We start from the raw sequence: 20,222 nt of genomic DNA, 5'->3' as shown, positions 1-20,222 counted from the left end.
GTTTCGTGTTGGGCTTTCTCTCTCTGTCTGAATCTCATAATTACTTCCTTCTGAGGCCTGAAATGTGTTGCAGGCATTGTTCAGCTTACATTTATTGTTACAATTTTTGTGGATATGTTATTAAGTGTGTCTGTGTTTCTATCATTCGTTATCAGTGTGGTTAAAAAAAAAGCACACGTCAAAGTAATTTACCCTTCATCATTATCAAAACATGCAGATACAGGTAATAAATATTTGTGATACAGGGTGACCCAAAAAAAAGAGTACCCAAACAAAACGTCATAAATTGAACAAAAATAAAGCAATCTTCATAAAATTTATTTACACACACTTGCACAGAAAATGTTAGCGTTCTAGCTTGTCTTTCAGGAAAGTTATGCTCATTCTACAGAACATGCTCCAAATGGCCTCCGCGCCGATTCAGGCAAACTTGAACTCGCCGCGCAAAGTTATCAATCACCCGCACACACTCCTGTTGCGAGATTCCGCGAATGGTTGTTGTGATGGCTCACTTGAGTTCTGCGATTGTCTGTGGGTTGTTCCTGAAGACGTTGTCTTTCAGGAACCCCCAAAGATAGAAATCTGGGGGATTTAAATCCGGGGGAGGCCATTTGGAGCATGTTCTGTAGAATGAGCATAACTTTCCTGAAAGACAAGCTAGAACGCTAACATTTTTTGTTGAAATCATGCAGAGGCTACTTGTGTGTGTAAATACATTTTATGAAGATTGCTTTATTTTTGTTCAATTTATGACGTTTTGTTTGGGTACTCTTTTTTTTTGGTCACCCTGCTTTAAACAAATACAATGTTTGTTTGTTGCGTCTTTTCTTTTTTTCAGAGCAAACACACATCGTATTTGTTCAAACGTGTATATTCTGCACTTTCTAATACCCTGCATGGATCTCCAAATCAAGAATAATGAAAAGTCGTCTAATAGCCCTGCAGCACTCACACGAACATGATAGAAGCTTGCATGCATGCACCCAGGCTCGCTGTCTTCGGCTAAAAGAGCTTACCGTTGGATCTTCGCTCAGACAAATGTAGCTGTCTTGTCCACTTGCTCCTGTCGCATAGATCTGCAATGTGCAACATCATCTTTGATTAATAAGTCTGAGGCACAGACAAACACACACGCGCGCACATTTGCGAGAGAATGCACGTCAGTCTATTCAATCAAACAGTATAAAAACATACCACAGACGTGGTGGTGGAAACTGGACATTCGCCGTATAACAAACTCAAGAGATTCATTTGTGTGTGTATGTTTAATCAAAAGTTCATCTTGGGCACATTCAGTCTGTATTGTAACAGGACCCATCCCGTAAAAACTTCGAACAGATCTATTAAATTCTGAAATCCTTGACAAGTTTTTTTTCCAATCATCTGTATCTGACCGAAGTAAAAAAAAATTTTTAAAAAAATCAGCCAGTACACGCATCTACCCCCTCACACGACAATACATATGTGGCGAAAAAAGGAATCGAGAGGGGGGGAACAAGGAATAAATTAGATCCAGAAATAATTCCACTTCATCATTCCAAAATTCAAGTGTGAAGTGATCGGATACTGTGGTAAAGATACGTGCTTAGTATCACAATTGAAAATACAAGCCCTAGGCTTTTAAATCAAGGAAACAATTAAAGTTAAGGAAAGATCAACAGAAATGTGGAGAACATGTAAAATATTGTACTTACAATCCGTTTCAGCATGCTCTTCGAATAATAATCTCCCAGTCAGCCTCGTGCTTACGACTTCGACAGGATGTTGCCTCTCACGCTGAGCCAGTACATTTGGAGTGAATTCAAAGGCCAGAGATGCAGTACAAGCACATTAGTTAGATCCAATTCATTTACATTGCTACCTTGCCCAATTTATGGCTATTTCTGTTGGTAACATCACACATGTGGCAAGCAGTGCTTGTTGCCGACTCTGCTGGGACAGGCAGCAGACGATTTTATTTAGGAACCAAATTCTGATTGGTTAAAACATAAAACCGGAACTCAAAGTACCACTTGTTCTTTGGAAGTATCAAATCAAGAACAGATAATCAGGTAAATCTGAAATGGGTTCAACACTTTTAAAAAATCGTAGTAAATCAGAAAACACAGTAAACGTTGGAAAAATCGTCCAGTATCGCTCTACAGGTCGGACAAAACATAAAGCAATTCAGTAAAGCTGACACTTCAAAATGTCTGTTTAGTTACACTTTAAAGTGTAACTAAACAGACATTTTGAAGTGTCAGCTTTACTGAATTGCTTTATGTTCTGTCCAAGTATAGACCTGTAGAAGCGATACTGGACGATTTTTCCAACGTTTATTGTGTTTTCTGATTTACTACGATTTTTTAAAAGTGTTGAACCCATTTCAGATTTACCTGATTATCTGTTCTTGATTTGATACTTCCAAAGAACAAGTGGTACTTTGAGTTCCGGTTTTATGTTTTAACCAATCAGAATTTGGTTCCTAAATAAAATCGTCTGCTGCCTGTCCCAGCAGAGTCGGCAACAAGCACTGCTTGCCACATGTGTGATGTTACCAACAGAAATAGCCATAAATTGGGCAAGGTAGCAATGTAAATGAATTGGATCTAACTAATGTGCTTGTACTGCATCTCTGGCCTTTGAATTCACTCCAAATGTACTGGCTCAGCGTGAGAGGCAACATCCTGTCGAAGTCCTAAGCACGAGGCTGACTGGGAGATTATTATTCGAAGAGCATGCTGAAACGGATTGTAAGTACAATATTTTACATGTTCTCGACATTTCTGTTGATCTTTCCTTAACTTTAATTGTTTCCTTGATTTAAAACCCAAGGGCTTGTATTTTCAGTTGTGATACTAAGCACGTATCTTTACCACAGTATCCGATCACTTCACACTTGAATTTTGGAATGATGAAGTGGAATTATTTCTGGATCTAATTTATTCCTTGTTCCCCCCCTCTCGATTCCTTTTTTCGCCATGCACATATGTATTGTCGTGTGAGGGGGTAGATGCGTGTACTGGCTGATTTTTTTTGATTTTTTACTTCGGTCAGATACAGATGATTGGAAAAAACCTTGTCAAGGATTACAGAATTTAATAGATCTGTTCGAAGTTTTTACGGGATGGGTCCTGTTACAATACAGACTGAATGTGCCCAAGATGAACTTTTGATTAAACATACACACACAAATGAATCTCTTGAGTTTGTTATACGGCGAATGTCCAGTTTCCACCACCACGTCTGTGGTATGTTTTTATACTGTTTGATTACTGACGTGCATTCTCTCGCAAATGTGCGCGCGTGTGTGTTTGTCTGTGCCTCAGACTTATTAATCAAAGATGATGTTGCACATTGCAGATCTATGCGACAGGAGCAAGTGGACAAGACAGCTACATTTGTCTGAGCGAAGATCCAACGGTAAGCTCTTTTAGCCGAAGACAGCGAGCCTGGGTGCATGCATGCAAGCCTCTATCATGTTCATGTGAGTGCTGCAGGGCTATTAGACGACTTTTCATTATTCTTGATTTGGAGATCCATGCAGGGTATTAGAAAGTGCAGACTATACACGTTTGAACAAATACGATGTGTGTTTGCTCTGAAAAAAATAAAAGACGCAACAAACAAACATTGTATTTGTTTAAAGTATCACAACTATTTATTACCTGTATCTGCATGTTTTGATAATGATGAAGGGCAAATTACTTTGACGTGTGCTTTTTTTTTAACCACACTGATAACGAATGATAGAAACACAGACACACTAATAACATATCCACAAAAATTGTAACAATAAATGTAAGCTGAACAATGCCTGCAACACATTTCAGGCCTCAGAAGGAAGTAATTATGAGATTCAGACAGAGAGAGAAAGCCCAACACGAAACCAGTTGTGACATTTTTTATTTCATTATGTAATATTAAAAACACGACAACAACGTATTTCCTGTACTTAGTTTCGTGCAATTATGGATTGCAAAGTATGTCTAATTGAGTGGCATAAACTGATAAAGAGGCACAGTTGCATGAAAAACCAACTCGGATCTTGACTAGGATCAGGATTTTACATGGACACAACCTAGAATTTAACATCCTGGGGGGAGGGGGGTACTGCGCCTTTCACATCAAGATGTAAAGATCTATTTTAAATAATACTTATTAGAAGGGAACAAAATCAAACAAACTACAACAATCGTTCTGAGGGGAGAGAATTACCTCTTCCGAAGAAATTACCTCCCTTGCTTTTCTTGTCGTGACTTATGTAGAGTAAAGTGAATAGAAAGTGAATCAGTAAGTAACAAAAACAAGAAGGGCAAAGCCCATACGACTCACATGCTTGACCTTCTGCTTTACACATTTTTCCTACCAAAATACATGTGACCTTGACCCAAGGTCAAGGTCATCCAAGGTCATGCAACACAAAGCTGTTAATTCAAGACATAGGAAGTACAATGGTGCTTATTGGCTCTTTCTACCATGAGATATGGTCACTTTTAGTGGTTCACTACCTTATTTTGGTCACATTTCATAAGGGTCAAAGTGACCTTGACCTTGATCATATGGGACCAAATGTGTCTCATGATGAAAGCATAACATGTGCCCCACATAATTTTTAAGTTTGAAACAGTTATCTTCCATAGTTCAGGGTCAAGGTCACTTCAAAATATGTATACAATCCAACTTTGAAGAGCTCCTGTGACCTTGACCTTGAAGCAAGGTAAACCAAACTGGAATCAAAAGATGGGGCTTACTTTGCCCTATATATCATATATAGGTGAGGTATTCAATCTCAAAAATTTCAGAGAAAATGGGGAAAATGGGAAAAATGGCTGTTTTTTAGACAACATTTATGGCCCCTGCAACCTTGACCTTGAAGCAAGGTCAAGATGCTATGTATGTTTTTTGGGACCTTGTCATCATACACCATCTTGCCAAATTTGGTACTGATAGACTGAATAGTGTCCAAGAAATATTCAACGTTAAAGTTTTCCGGACGGCCGGCCGGCCGGCCGGACGGACGGACGGACGGACGACTCGGGTGAGTACATAGACTCACTTTTGCTTCGCATGTGAGTCAAAAACCACAACATTTCTTAAGATCAATGAGGAGTCTTGAAGTATTTGTCAATCTTAATCTTGTATGCATAACAAACAATATATTACGGATTGATAATTAAAGAAAATCGTCTCTTCTACAGGGTTGACCCCCCTAAAAAGGACACCCACAACCATGCAAATTACTTCTGCATCTGTTGAACCAATTATTTTATATATGGTATTCATTAACTTCAGTTTATGTTCTGCCTTTACAGTAAGTGGCAATTTTGTAAATTGAATGGTCTGACTTTTGTGCAATTTTAATTTTTTTCTCCAAATTCGGGGGTCGACTAAACAGAACGAGTTTTGACATTGAGCGGTAGCCATTTTTACCTAATTTAAACCCTTCAGGCTTTTACCTTTTTGATTATTTTGAATGTCTGAGTATGTAAAAACATCCCCTTCAACCTCCAGGCTATCGATGACCTGAAGAAAGCATGCAGTTACAGCTAGGTTCAGGGCAATCCTCAGACACGAAAGCGATGCAAAAGTTAGATAATTTAACCTACAAATTTGCCACTTTGTGAACTGCATATGCATAAAATCAAGTTTAAGTATGCTGAATATGAAGTTATCCAGTCAATTGGTGTAGAAGTTATAGCATTTCTGTCAGTTAACAGTATTTAAAATCTCTAAAGTAAAATCTGACATATTCGAAAGTTTTGCATAAACACCCAGACAATTTTTACGATACTCTCCTAAGCTTCTCCACTTCTCAGCCCTGTCTTGGAAATGAATTCGAATAAGGCAGTCAAAATAACTTAGTTTGGAGCACCCATCAATCAGAATAAGCATTAACTTTTGACACAGGAAATATCTTCTACCGAAAGCTCTCCTGGTTTTATTCTACATTTTTCCTGCATAATGGTAACAAATTTAATGATAAATCTAAACAACAAAGTGACTGTGGTAAGATGAACAAAGTTAAAAAACAAAGGATTAATGTAAATGGTTTACGAATCGAAATCTAAACAAGTTTTAATGATAAGTACAATGATAAAAAAATAAAATTAAAAAAAGCTAACGTCCTCGCATTTGTCCAGAATTATTCCATGTTTAACATGGGAACAGAGGGATAATTGGTCTAAAGAATTTTTAAAAAGGAGGGTTAGGGTAACCCTAACCCTCTTTGGACTATCTGTATGCAATGCCCGCCATAGGTGAAAGACTTTTGTGGAAGCCATGGAAGAATGCATCGCTGCTGTGCTGGTTCAGCTTGAGGTCCTGTCCTAGCGAATATCCTGCACACACAAAAACACGATTTTTTAAGCCACTTATGTTGCATTCCGTGACATAGCTTTGTTAAAACCGTGTGCCTGATAATAATGACAGATTTTGTTGATATACATTTTTTTTAAGACACCCCATATAATATTGTTTGACAATCTCTTTCAACATAGTTTACGAATCACCAATGTGTATACAAACGCAAATAACCCACAGGTCAATAAATTACTTTCCAGAGAGAGAGAGAGAGAGAGAGAGAGAGAGAGAGAGAGAGAGAGAGAGAGAGAGAGAGAGAGGGAGATTAAAACTAGAAAATGTGTGCTATATAAAACAAGGATAATCACTGTCAAATCTTTGCTTGTACCTGCATGGTGTTTACTGCGCTATATACACAACCTGTTTTATTTCATTTATTTAAAAAAAAAAAAAAATTTGGGGGGGGGGGATGTTTTGTGATGAGGGTTTTTTCAAAGCCTTTACTGCTTTAGTCATTGAATCCACCCGACTTCGATTTATTGTTCAGTGATGGGTAATTGTGTGTCCAACTATGTAAGTTAGTGATTGTTCTGGCTTCATACAATGACATTGCATTAATTTTATAAGTGTATGTGTGTGTGTTTCAGGCAAAAGCTGATATTACAGTCCTAGTTGTATGCAGTACCTCTGCTTCTTCGTTCAGGAATCAAAGTATACAATCTAAACCGATTATTTTGTTCAATAATGTTCAGCTTACCATCCCGAAGAAGGCAGTAACGTGCCGAGATATTGATTATAGATATTAACGTACCTAACCTGGTTACTGGTGTGTTTTCTTTTCATTTCAATAATGTAAATGTGTGACAACTTGCAGAGTACTTGATGTTCAGAGCAATTTTTCTGGCAAAAGACCTTTTATGGATCAAAGAAAACTTTTGTCGTGGTGCACAAGTCAATCAATTTGGTTGATAAATAATTTGTGCTGCATTTTCCCTGGTTCCAAAACGTAGTATGTATTACCACATGTCCTTACCTGTCATTGGCATCACATGATTCTCTGCAAGCAGTCTTTTGTGGAAATACGTCATTTAACACTTGCACTTATAGTAGGTGGCTGTGGAACGGTAGACATGCAACGACAACGAACAACAAAAGACAAAGTGTGGAGTACACTCATTTTTCTTAACATACGCTAAGTTTCTTTGAGAATGCTCCAAGTGAAAATCAGGGGTTCCTAGGCCTGATATCACAATTAAACAGCTTCTTCTCAGAATCAGGAGGGAAAAATCTGTTATATGGCGAGATGTCGTGACAAGAACAGACAGCAGCAGCAGCAGCAACAACAACATTGCTAAATCGTCGCTTTAACAAAATTTCATGTTTAGCATCGCAGACAAAGCACGGCTACTGATCCGACCAAAGCCACACTTCATGCACGATGGGCACATTGTTATGGCCAGCTTGTTAACGTGCGCATTGTGTATGTTTTACATAGAATTGAATGTGTTTGTCGTTGTGTCTGTCATCTATCCTAGTCGTTTGATTTAGAATAAAGCAAACTTATTACAATGACGTTTTTGTTCCGTTTTTGATGAAGGATTGGCATCAAGACTTTTCCTATTTTCCAACTCTGCCACCATACACTGGCCGTTCAGGTCTGCATGTCGACCACATGGTGTGTGATCAGATTTTTCGGACATGTTCACAATGCTTACATGACCACCAAATGGAAAATCAGTTGGTATTTGTTATGTTTTTGTGTTAGCACAATCTTCATACAAGTAAACAAAAACAGTTTTGTTGCAAACAGAGCCTTCATAAGAAAAAATGCTTCTAAGTCAAAATACATACCCCCTTTTTCGTATTGCGTAAAATATACCCATCAATTCTGGACATCATATTTTTATTTTTTTTCACAACAATGAAACCAAACTTTGGCATATGTTTTAGCAATATATTCACAATAAAACCTATGAGTTTGAAGGCTGCATCTTGTTTTGTTTATTTTTTAGAATGTTTTTGCAAACCCATGCAAATGGCCAGTTTCTGGGGAGAGACTGGGGAGATAATGGCCAGTATAGAAAGAGTTAATAAGTAAACTAATGTCAGAAGTAGGTATTTACCTTGTTTGCCTTCGCGTTCTTGATAGCCCGCTGCAGCATTTGTATCACTTCCCTTGACATTCAAAACGCCAATGTATTTCTGAAAGTAAAATAAAGATATTGACCGAAACATCACACAAGTGGTATATCATGCTAGGTTTTGTTTACAGTGCCTGTTCTACGACCACATCTGATTGTAATTTAAATAAATTAATTTATTACTTCTCTATTTGTGTGTGTTTGTGTGTGTGCAGGGGCGGATCACATCATTTTTAAGGGGGAGTTTCCAAATTTCTTTTAGGGACAATTTGACGACGCGAAGCGTTTAGTTGAAGACGCGAAGCGTTCAACCTCCTTGGGGGGGGGGGGGGGGGGGGGGGGTGTCCGACAAATGTATGTTGATAAAAACAAGGAAAATGGATCAATCTGAGCAAAGAAACATCCCCTAATACACCTTCCAAAAAAGTAAATATATTAAAAAGAAAAATTTGAATCACAACAAGGACAATTGATCGATCTGGCGCAACCTGAGCAAACTAATTAGCCAACTTCTTTCCAAAATCGTCACTTAGAATACAAAGGCCGGCTCCTAAGTGGTCCGGAAACCCCGGAACCCCCCCTCCGGATCCGCCCAGTGTGTGTGTGTGTGTGTGTGTGTGTGTGTGTGTGTGACCGATGACCTTCTCTAAATTCTAATCGTTGCGTTTGCATGGTAATAAAGTTTTAATACTGGATATGCCCATGAAAAAATATCATTTCTTGTTCATGTCATTGTGTGTGTGTGGCCAGGACCGTGACTTCTGCTTGCCTCGACGTCTTCAGAAAAGACACAAAATGCCAGCAGGCGTATGTTCTTGGAGCACTCAGTATGCCGTAATCTGCAAACAAATAAATACAAATTATTCAACTGTGTAAATAAAGAACAATCATTTTAATATTACAACAAAAAATTCATATAACTGTAGTCTTCACCAGAGACATCCACTAGATCTACACTATCTTTAAATAAAACTGCCGTAAAAAATTGAAATACTATACAACTTACCCCCACTCAGATCTATTTGGGATTATTCAAGTTTCAACCATGAAACGATGCCGGTTTGGACAGATCTGCTAGTTTGCCGCTGAAACTGAAATCAAAGGCGATCTTCAGAACTATTTATAATCTTGTATTTGTGATTAATATAAAATACTGATCTTCCCAATAGAAGCTGATGTGTATACACATGACCAGGACAAAGTATTTTGTTACAGGGCATTTACGCAGACGTCGCAGTTCAAAATATCGTTTTAGATCTGATTTTGTACAGCAGCCTGTGTGATTCAGAATCGTCTGCCCTTTTTCGGTTTAACATTTTATGGACGATTCCTATGAGACTGCTCAATCATAACTGATCATGATGACAAATTCAGAAACAGATGATGGTTTGAAGTAGGCTACAGTAATGATTCGTTAAAAATGTCAAGCCACTCGTCGATCATTCACACTCAAAGAACCCAAGCCAAATCTGCTCTGGTTCCGAGCAGCTTTTTCCAACTGAGACCCTAATTGTTACGCATCTGCCGCGAAAAGATAGACCACAAACAAGCGGCACTGTACCATGCTTTCGTTTATGTTGCTAAACAGATTAAATGTGCATTGTAAATGTGCTTACAGCAAAGAAATGCATCCTTACTTACCACAAAAATACTGGTACCACATTCATCGCACTTGTGTCTTCTTACCAAAACCTATCGATATGTTTGTTTACGATATATTGGTAATTACTAACCGTTAACTATTTTTCAAAAATCTGAAATGACTTTTAAGAATCAAAGAAAGATTCGCTAAAACGGTTGACTTCAGAAAATAAGCAATATTTTTCTGAACCATGAAATAAAAATCGAAAACTCCGTTTGATCTTTTATTTTGGTAGATTGATGACAACAGCCGGAACTGAAAGTACCAGAACCAAAAATTAAGGGCATTAATCAGGTAAACTAAGAAGATTGTCGTTCCTGGCGCGCACTTCACATGTCCGTCAAACAGTGTCAGAGTGAGAGAAAATTTTTTTTTTTTTCGCAGTTCGACAGTATATGAGGCCCTTCTTCATATCAAAGTGTAAAGGTTGCTGAACGATGTTTTTCCTTTTTGCTTGTTTAGTTACACTTTAAAGCAGGTATTTTTCTATGTGTTAACGTACATTTTAGGTTCATTACACTCCACCCTTACCTGTCATAGTGCCTCTCAAAAAGCTTTCATTACATAACGTTGACTTACAAAATTAGGGGGTGTACTTCGAAAATGAACTCTCACACATGAGCAATCCCATCAGAGGTACCTGCAACTAAACGCCCGATGAATGCACTTTTCTCTGATATGTATTTGATTAGATTGTGGCTTACAAATGGTCTTTGAGAAGATTTGACAGTATCCAGAAAAGTGAAAATGACGTGACGTAACACAATTTCTTAAATGAAAGGCCTCCTGGTGCTCCTAAGTGTTGCACGCAAACAATCTTTTTACTTGCTGTTTAACACCTTCCATTTACTTGATAGTTCACTCAAAAATATTTACTCTGCTGCCTGCGGTTAAGCTGATGTTGCCGTTTTTTGAAACAGTGTTTTTTCTGTTGTGCATTTTTCAAAATATCGTAGCTACTTTGCCTTACAATTGCGTATAGCTGCTGCCACTTTTGGGTACTAAGAATGGTTGTTTCAGAGGCTATGTATGCATTTGTCTGTCAAATAAAACCAAATTTGCCCGGGAGTACCTCATGTGTATTAAACTCCTTGAAGGCACAGTAAGCCTCCCGTAAACCATCACAGATACGGTCAGGCTTTTACACACAGTACAAACACCCTTTCATTTAAACACTCACCGATTGAGAACATCCTAGGTGCCCTCCGTAAAGAGCGAACAATTGTCAAAGAATTTATTTTTGCGTGGTTTATCTTACCCCTGAGCCATCGTGAACCCGTGTGATCCAGTTTCCCTTTTTCACAATGTAGTCGTCAGTTAGTCATTTGAATGCGACTCGATGTGAGCTTATCTACAATAGCACGTTTTTATGCACGAAACAAACGGCTGTGGTTCACAAGAACTCTAGCGATGGCTTTTGGCTGTTGAGAGGAACGGCATTATGCATAAACCGTCGTCTGCTACGATCCTTGCGTGACCCTGCTTCCGGGCTTTTCTTTTTTCAAACTTTCACAACTTCGAATTGTACTGATCTTGTCTTGATGAAAAAAGAATTATTTTATGATTAAAGAATGTTTGTGTAACAAGCTGCCAATTTATCCCCGAGTACGCTAGTACTAGGGCTCAGCAGACTTTAATTGTCTGTCTGTCTGTGTGTGTGTGTGTGTGTGTGTGTGTGTGTGTGTGTGTGTGTGTCTGTCTGTCTGTCTGTCTGTCTACTGGGCGCAGTTCGTTCAAAAGTTGATACACTAACTTGATAATAGGTCCGATTGATCGTATTAAAACTGCATAATGTTACCTGGGACCTAAATGCGAAATAAACCACAAAAACGACTTGTCGGTGGGAGGAAAGCTTGTGGGAGGAAGTAGACATTCCGTAGTTTCCAAGTCTATGGATAAAGCTCGCGTAAGAAGATTACGTCACGGTCGAAAGTCTTTGACGTCAATTAACGCATCATGACGTCATGCCTCCCTGTAGTCTTTATTCTCTCGCGCGGTGTGTGTGTGTGTTCATTTTGTGCACATGTGTTAGTGTGTGTGTGTGTGTGTGTGTGTGTTTGTGTGTGTTTGTGTGTGTGTGTGTGCGCGTGCATGAGTCTGTACTCGTGTGTGTGTGTGTGTGTGTGTGTGTGTATGCGTGTGTGTGTGTGTGTGTGTGTGTGTAAGAAAGAGAGAGAGATTGGTTTTTGGAGTTTTATGTCCCTTCAGCACAGAGAGAGAGAGAGAGAGAGAGAGAGAGAGAGAGAGAGAGAGGGGGAGTGAGGGAGAGAGAGTGTGTGTGTGTGTGTGTGTGTGTGTGTGTGTGTGTGTGTGTGTGTGTGTGTGTGTGTGTATGTGTGTGTGTGTGTGTGCATGAGTTTGTGTGTGTATGAGTGTGTATATGTGTTTGTTTGTAAAGCACATCCTCGGCTCGCATGCAATGTATTTATATAGCAAAGGGAAGTCCTGTAATTCACACAGACCAATCACTTGGTCTTAAACGTGCACAAGACAAAAACTTTCATACTGGGGGAGCGAACCAGTCTGAAGAGTACTCGGGTCCAGCGCGAGCGTTTTTTATCATTTAGATTTTAAAAGTTAGGTCTAGCGCAAAAACGCACCACGGTCCAAAAACATTCTGATAATCATCGATCCACGGCTGTGGCCAGTTTACATCGATAGAATGAGACCCGAAGGGAAGTAACTCATTTTTGACCTGAGTTCAGGATGGGTCCAAAAAGTGTTCGAGGCAATCTGCAAAATTAATTCTTTAAAAATTGCTCGCTCTTTACGTAGGGCACCTAGGGTGTTTCCGTTTGGTGAGCGTTCAAATGGAAGGGTGTTTGTACTGTGTGTAAAAGCCTGACAGTATCTGTGATGGTTTACAGAAGGCTTACTGTCCGGGCGTGATTTCCGGTTATGAATATTCATAACAGCCGTACCCCCCGCGGGTTAGGGGGAGTCCCATATTGGTTGGGACGAGAAAGAATTTACCCGATGCTTGCCAGCATGTTGTAAGAGGCGACTAACGGTTCTGTTTCTCCTGTTACCCTTGTTAAGTGTTTCTTGTATAGAATATAGTCAATGTTTGTAAAGATTTTAGTCAAGCAGTATGTAAGAAATGTTAAGTCCTTTGTACTGGAAACTTGCATTCTCCCAGTAATGTCATATATTGTACTACGTTGCAAGCCCCTGGAGTAATTTCTTGATTAGTGCTTTTGTGAACAAGAAACAATTAACAAGTGGCTCTATCCCATCTTCCCCCTTTCCCCTATCCCATCTCCCCCTTTCCCCGTCGCGATATAACCTTGAATGGTTAAAAACGACGTTAAACACCAAATAAAGAAAGAAAGAAAGATAGCAGCCGTCCAGCACCAAAACGAGGCGCCATTGTTGTAGAGGAACAAGTCCACGAAAATAAATTCTTTGAAAATTTCTCACGCTCGACAGAAAGCAGCCAGGATGTGAGCGTTCAAATGGAAGTATGCTTGTACTGTATGTAGACGCTCGGGGAGCTCTGTGATGGTTTACGGGAGGCTTACTCTGCCTTTAACTAAGCACCTTTTTCCGATTTGGTTCCTCGTCTAGAAGGTCGTATTGATGACATGATTAGAGATAACATGAAGTTTAAAATAACAAATCAAAATAGTTTCAAAGATAAAAACAATGTTGTAAGCTCTGAGTCGTCGACGAAGCGCGGTGAAGGTTAAAGCCACCCTCAGCCTCCCGTAAACCATCTGTTTCTGATCAGCTCCCCGAGCCTTTACATACAGTACAAACATACTTCCATTTGAACTCTCACCAAACGGGAACATCCCGGCTGCTCTCCGTTAAGAGTGAGAAATGTTCAAAGAACGTATTCCGTGCAGTTAGAAAGGAAGTACATTAAACAAATCGGAAGCCTCGTTTTGGCGCTAGATCTAACCTTTAAAATCCAAATATTAAATTGACAGCTTGTAGCCCAAACATTGTTAAAACACCTAAGAATTCATCAAAACGAAGTCAGTACAGTTCGAAGTTTTTGAAAGATTGAAAGGATGTATGTCAAGCGAACCGGGTGAATGAGTCGACTGGTTTGTGCAACTTGCAGCTCTCTTTTGAATTGATGACGGGGAAGTGGGCTGCCAAAAACGATACAACTTCGCCTTTTGCTTTAAATGTTAGTCGACTGAGATTTTAATAATTTGATACTGTTTGTTGCTGTGCCTTTGTAGATTGTGTATTGCTCGCATACAAACGTGCTTCCGTGACAGGGCGACTATCACATTAAATGTGCTGCAGCCTACCATTGCAAAAGCAGAAAATTTTTCGAACCGCTACAGTTTCTTTGAAGATGCCGCCACTCTGTTTTTTCACTATCAGTCATTTGTTCTGGGGCGCTATGAACGCCCTTGTTGTAACGTTTTGCTGGAATTGTATTTTAGATTCAGAGGTGCACGATAACATGCTTTTGCAGATATAGAGTAGGATTGAAAACGCAAACTATTATGTTATCATGCATGAAAATGTGGCTCGGGGGTTGAGTAAACCACGAGAACTGATGTGTGGTTTACGCGTGCTAAATGGTAATTCAAGTGATCTGTAAGTGTCATTTATTGTTGTCGAATGCTGTTCTGAGTGTGTCCCATAAGGTTAGTATTGCTGTTTTAGTGATAGATATCATAGTTCTGTAAGCCTCTTGAGACGCTGATTTTGGCTTCAAACAGCGAGAAATTAGCATTTTATGCAGATAAACTTGATGTCTGTAGTTAGGCGAGTGATACACGTGTGATACATCCAGCTTCGCTTGGATAATTTTCAAAATACAGGTGTTCAGATTAAATCAAGTGAGGCAATGGATGGTGGCAGAGGGAACTTGGGGTGCACCAATTATCCATACACTCCCAGCACAGTGACGTGGACTCTGACCAACGAATCAGGACAATCGTTGGACCTAGGGACCTGTACAGATGTCAATAACTGCACCTCCCCGCACTCTCCTAACATCAATATGACGAGGCCTAGTAATGACAGCAGCCGTGTTCACATTGGAAGTGTTAACAGAACGCTTCAGGGTCAGCTGTCTTGCTCAATCACACATGGCGGGTCAACAGAAACGGATATAAAACCCTTCAATATCTACCGTAAGTAATACATAAAGCTGGGTTCTATGTGCGTGTGTATACGTGCGTGTGCGTATGATGATAACAGCTTTTTTAACGGCTGCAGCGATTTAGACGGAAATCTAAATACAAAAGTTCTTTCGATTTTGAAGCATTTAAAAGCAGAACACTTTCTGAATTAAATGCCCCGTGATCAGAGTTTCGACACGTAAAGAGTAACTGGCAAGGGAATCTTCCTCCTTCAACAGGCCAACAAGTGCCATGTCATTTATTGTGTTGCGTCCCTAATAAATCGGATACAAAACGAACTTCTAGTTGCCTTTGTTGTCCAAAAATGCAAGCACCTGTGTAAATTGTGAACAAGAAGACAAAAAAACAGAACCGACCCTAATCTGGTTGGCCTGCCCTTGTCATTGGAAACACAAGAGTGTGTGTGTGTGGGGGGGGGGGGGGGAGGCAGCTCAACAAGTTTATCTTTCCTTGCGCTTACTATGGTTTAGTTTTCTACAAATTCTGCCCTTTGTGTCGAAGCTACACATCTAAGTATGTTGCATGACTTTCATTGCACCCTCGCCCGGCAACAGAAACGTATGTATGTTTTGAGGTACTCTATGGAAGATTGTAGCGCTTGGTCCCATCTATGCATTGTCTGAAGTCGCTACATACCAGTGCAGTTTAAAATAATGGCGGTTTACAATTACTGATCTGTACTTGAGTCTAAACAATAACTCCAGGCGACAGCTAATACATTTCCTTATTGTGAAAGATTGAATAAGCAATCCTGAACGTACAAAGAGGCATCTTTTTACCGTTGACATTCTGAAATCTTGGGAACAGTTGCTATTTAGACAATTTTCTATTATTCCTCAACATCTTAAACAATTGGAAATCATGATCCGTACCTGTGACTGATCTTAAAAACTGTTCATATGTTCATCTTGGACAGATCCGGCCACTGTGGAAAACTGCAGTATTGACATCAGCCGTAACAACTGGTCGGCCATCCTGTCCTGTCACATCACCGACGTGTTCTCTTCGGCTGGACTGTACAATTTTCAAATACTGAAACAAGTGAGTGAAGCAAAGGTAGCGATCTATTCGTGTTGTTTCAGCTGCAAATAAACCTATCATGATCCATGACTTTCATATGAATTTTAGACCTTTTCACATCTAATGACGTAAATGAAACAAGCAGTTGGCGATACCCTGACGTACGCTCACCTTGTTGATACATATTGATGACTTTGCTAATTATGATGACGTAATAATTCATTATATCAGAGGAAAAGAGATCCGCAGCTAGCCTGTCGTTTTCTTGTTGTAGCACAAACATGTCACCTCTTAGTTGTTCTACAATACAGCTCAATGAATCAAATTTGTATTTCAATCCTTCGTCCATTGTCGTGAGCATGTTCAGGATTTCTTTGTTTGAGCATACCTCGCTGTCCCTAGAGCCTGTCCTTAATTGGAGAAAGTCGACTCCGCTTAGCTCACTTCGCAAAGCTTCCGGAACGAGAATTCGTCCCTTAATTGAACTATTTTCAGCATAGCTTCACAAAGTCCAAGGGAATGCATTCTGCTCTTTCGAGTGTAATTTTTACGTCCATCTTGAATCAAAAAGCACTCTTCTGACAAAGAGAACATTTTCGTCGCAGAGCTACGGCGTACCTTCGCATGTTAAAACTTGCGAAGCGAAGTAGGGTACAGAGTACTTTGCCGTAGCTACGGGTTTTCGGTATAAAGATTTCGCGTAGCTTCGCTTAGTCGACTTCGTGCTCAATTAAAACTGTGGTCTATTTGTGACTATCCGGGGCTACGAGTTTGAAAAGATAGGGCTGAAAATCATATACAGAAGAAGAATTCGACGCGGAAACGTATGTGTTTGGACCTGAGGGCCCTTAACAAGATAACAGTTTTCGACGCAGAACCCATTCCTGATCCTGAAGAGATGTTTGCATCATTGGCAGGTGCAGAGTATTTCACCAAACTCGACTTGGCCAAAAGCTACTACCAGATCTTCATTGAGAAGAAAGACAGACCAAAGACGGCATTTCAAACACCACAAGGACTCATGCGGTTTTGCCGGGTACCCTTTGGACTAGTCTCAGCCCCAGCGACATTTGCGAGAGCCATGAGAGAGCTGCTCGGCACGAGCACCATCAATTTCTTTGATGACATTCTCATCGCCAGCGTTACCTGGCGCCAACACGTGACAGCTATACGTGAGACTCTCCAGACCCTATGCGCAGGAGGTTTTGCAGCCAAGCCGAGGAAAGTGTATGCTGGATTCAGGAAACTGGAGTTTTTGGGACACACGATCGGAAAGGGAGAACTGAGACACATCAGAGAAAACGTCGAGTCAATCCTGAAGATCACAGCACCAGCGACAAAAAAACAAGTGAGATCGTAGCTGGGAATGATCGGATATTACAAGAAGTTCGTTCCATCCTTCTCAACATTGACAGCACCGATGACCAAGCTCTTGGCAGGCCGCCAGAAAGGGCCCGTCACATGGACAAACGAATGTGCACTGGCTTTCGAGCAGATCAGGAAATGTCTTTCCAGAGGACCTGTCCGGAAGCTGCCGGATCTCAGCAAACCGTTTGCAGTGAGGACGGATGCCAGTGGCACGGGCATCGGAGGAGTCTTGTTACAGGTACATGATGGAATGCAGCATCCAACAGCGTTTGCCAGCAGGAAACTACTCCCACGAGAGACACGCTACAGTACAATCGAGAGAGAGTGCTTAGCCATCGTCTGGACACTGACCAAGTTCCAGAGATACCTTTGGGTGCAGGAATTTCACCTGGAGACAGATCACAGACCACTTCAGTACATCACGTCGTCGTCGTACAAGAACGCGAGGATCATGCGCTGGTCACTGTCACTCCAGGAATTCCTCTTCACCATAAAGAGTCTGCCGGGTGATGACAACATTTTCGCTGACATTCTGTCACGATCAGGATCCGATCAATAGATTCCGTACGCACCTTAGCAGGTCGGAGGATGCCTGAGAAAAGAATGGAACATTCTTTTTTTCAGGGGGGGACGTGTGAAGGAAATCACGAGTAACACTGAAACAGGCAGAGTTTGACAGTGATATTCTCCACGCGTTCAGAACGCTAACCAGAGATATAGTGTGACATAGCAAAGTGTGTGGCACGCAGTGAATGCAGCTCACTGACCGGGGATAGTTGACGTTGTAAATCGCAACTAGGGTATTGTTACACTTTACCACTGTCCTTGGACATTGAGAGGTTGTCGCAGTAATCGTCAGGGAGGAAGGAAGCCCGGGGAGATGCGACAGTAAAGCACTTAACAGGTAAATGGAATAAGCATTCGAATATCGCCAGAGTGTTTATCGCATAAGTTGAATCGACTAACACTGTAAACTGTAAGGCCTAAAAAAAAAATAGGTGTGGTTACGGTAACCCGACCTACCCTATTTTTAGGGGCCGATCCTATAACTTTTTATTACATTTGTCACCAACAAAAAAAAAAACGAGAGCAAAAAACGCAATGAAAGTGAAAGCGCCCGAGTCGCACACTTATTTCCCTGTCAAGTAGGTTTCATTTGTACACATTAGAAAAAAAAGTTAACCAAAAAAAAAAAGTGATTGCCTACCTACCTACCCTATTTTGGGGGGCTATGTTACCGTAACCACACCTATTTTTTTTTTTGGCCTAAACATAGCAGACAGATATAGACAAGATGTCCGCTATTTATGTTTGTGCAGTGCGTCGTAGAACCAGTCTGAGAGGGAGATAGCGACCAGATGACAAGTGTGACGGATCTGAGAAGCCGCCGAATTATTATAACTCTAACCCAGCTTAGCTGAAATTCGACGGGATTTCGCGAAGTTATTGCAAGGTTATGGGTGTCCGTATAGTTGGACCATAGAGGTCACAGGACGAAAGGAACTGAGTAGACCGAGGTCGCCAGTGGAAGGAATTAGTATCCTGATACATTTCCCAGTGAACGGCCATAGACGCTGTGTAATTCTGTGTATTAACAAAGTTAAAATATGTCTATAAGATCTTAATTACATGAGATATAATGAGTGTTTAGTACGCTTGAATTAACATTCATGTGTTGCCAAAAAGTAACAAGAGGCAAAGCCTTCAAGGCTCACGTAAGAAATCGACAAACAGTAACACAAACTCAATCACTCCGTCACACATTCACACACACAGTACACACACACACACACACACACACACACACACACACACACACACACACACCCACACACACACACACACACACACACACACACACACAGAAAGAGCATAGGTGAAACTGTGCAAGAAAGCGAGACACTAGATCTAGATCTGTCTGTCTGCATGTAGCCTACTTACATGGACACGACTGCCAAATAGTCTCGGCCCGCTCAAAATAACAATCACCGAGACTTTCAGTAATTCCATCGCGTGACGTCTAACCCTCGTACGTCATAATGTGACGTCAATGTAATATGACGTCTTCAAATGTTAAAGTTTCTACCACAGACATACATACATACATACATACATACATACGCACGCACGCACGCACGCACGCACAGACAGACAAAAGTTAGCATCGCATAGGCTACACTTCGTGAGCCAAAAATTGCTATTCAAATGTGCCTTCATTTGCAAACATATTTCACGGAATCGCAGTACATGTTTACACCGTCAGGCTACACGACATTCGCGCCATGCAAATAGCTGCGATATCTCTATTTACAACATGCAAGCAAAAATGACAAGAACATTAATTGAATCTCTCCAAAGCTCTGTGCAGTTGAAAACAGACATCAAATAAATAGAGAATACTACATGGCTTGCTGTGTCGTACCAGATTTACACGAGTTGTTTTTTTAAATATTGAACTGCGAGCGAAAGCGAGCTGTTCACTATTTGAAAAAGCAACGAGTGTAAATCTGGTACGAAACAGCAAGCCATGTAGTATTCTGTTTATCCTACATACTGTACTTACGTGTATTTTACTGAAAATGTCCTGCATGCGGGGCAGCTAAATTGAAGACGCTTGTTTTGGAACCTCGATCTCTTTTAAAGCCTCGTGAAATCTGT

General features: G+C 40.4%; 1 long non-coding RNA gene across 1 annotated transcript; it reads right to left on the bottom strand.

The window, feature by feature from the left end:
• Positions 1-8,772: 8,772 nt before the first annotated feature.
• On the bottom strand, positions 8,773-10,542 carry LOC138956008 (uncharacterized). The gene is made up of 3 exons (XR_011452464.1): positions 10,065-10,542; positions 9,430-9,514; positions 8,773-9,262 (listed from the first exon to the last, which is right to left on the bottom strand). It is a non-coding gene; the product is annotated as an uncharacterized lncRNA (long non-coding RNA).
• Positions 10,543-20,222: the final 9,680 nt, after the last annotated feature.

The sequence above is a fragment of the Littorina saxatilis genome, unplaced genomic scaffold (genome assembly GCF_037325665.1).
Source record: "Littorina saxatilis isolate snail1 unplaced genomic scaffold, US_GU_Lsax_2.0 scaffold_259, whole genome shotgun sequence".
Classification (NCBI taxonomy): Eukaryota; Metazoa; Mollusca; class Gastropoda; order Littorinimorpha; family Littorinidae; genus Littorina; species Littorina saxatilis.
The sequence above is the reverse complement of the archived record's forward strand: the minus strand, read 5'-3'. Positions and strand labels throughout refer to the sequence as shown.